Source organism: Pteropus vampyrus, unplaced genomic scaffold (assembly GCF_000151845.1).
Source record: "Pteropus vampyrus isolate Shadow unplaced genomic scaffold, Pvam_2.0 Scaffold35, whole genome shotgun sequence".
Lineage (NCBI taxonomy): Eukaryota > Metazoa > Chordata > Mammalia > Chiroptera > Pteropodidae > Pteropus > Pteropus vampyrus.
This window is the reverse complement of record NW_011888816.1, coordinates 4,274,660-4,275,020: the sequence shown is the minus strand read 5'-3', so window position 1 is coordinate 4,275,020 and position 361 is coordinate 4,274,660.

Sequence of the window (361 nt, the reverse complement as noted above, 5' to 3'; positions counted from 1 at the left end):
CCAAAATGCACCTTTGCTCACATAGTTCGCCCTATCTAGACTGGGTCATCTACCCATCTATTCCAATAATGCATATGCAAGGCTTAATTCTAGATTTACTTCCACAAAGGTTTCCTTATATACAAGTGTGCGTGTGCGTGCATGCTCGCACACATGCGCGCGTGCGCGCACACACACACATACACACACACACACACACTGATCTATCTGCTGGGCCACCTTTTAAAAACTAACTACATCATAAATTCTTATATGGTTATTTATCTTTGTGTGTGCATATGGCTTGTTTCTAAAACAGACAGAAGGCCACATAAGGGTAAAGCCTGTCATTCATCACTCACTCAACTCATTCAACAGACAT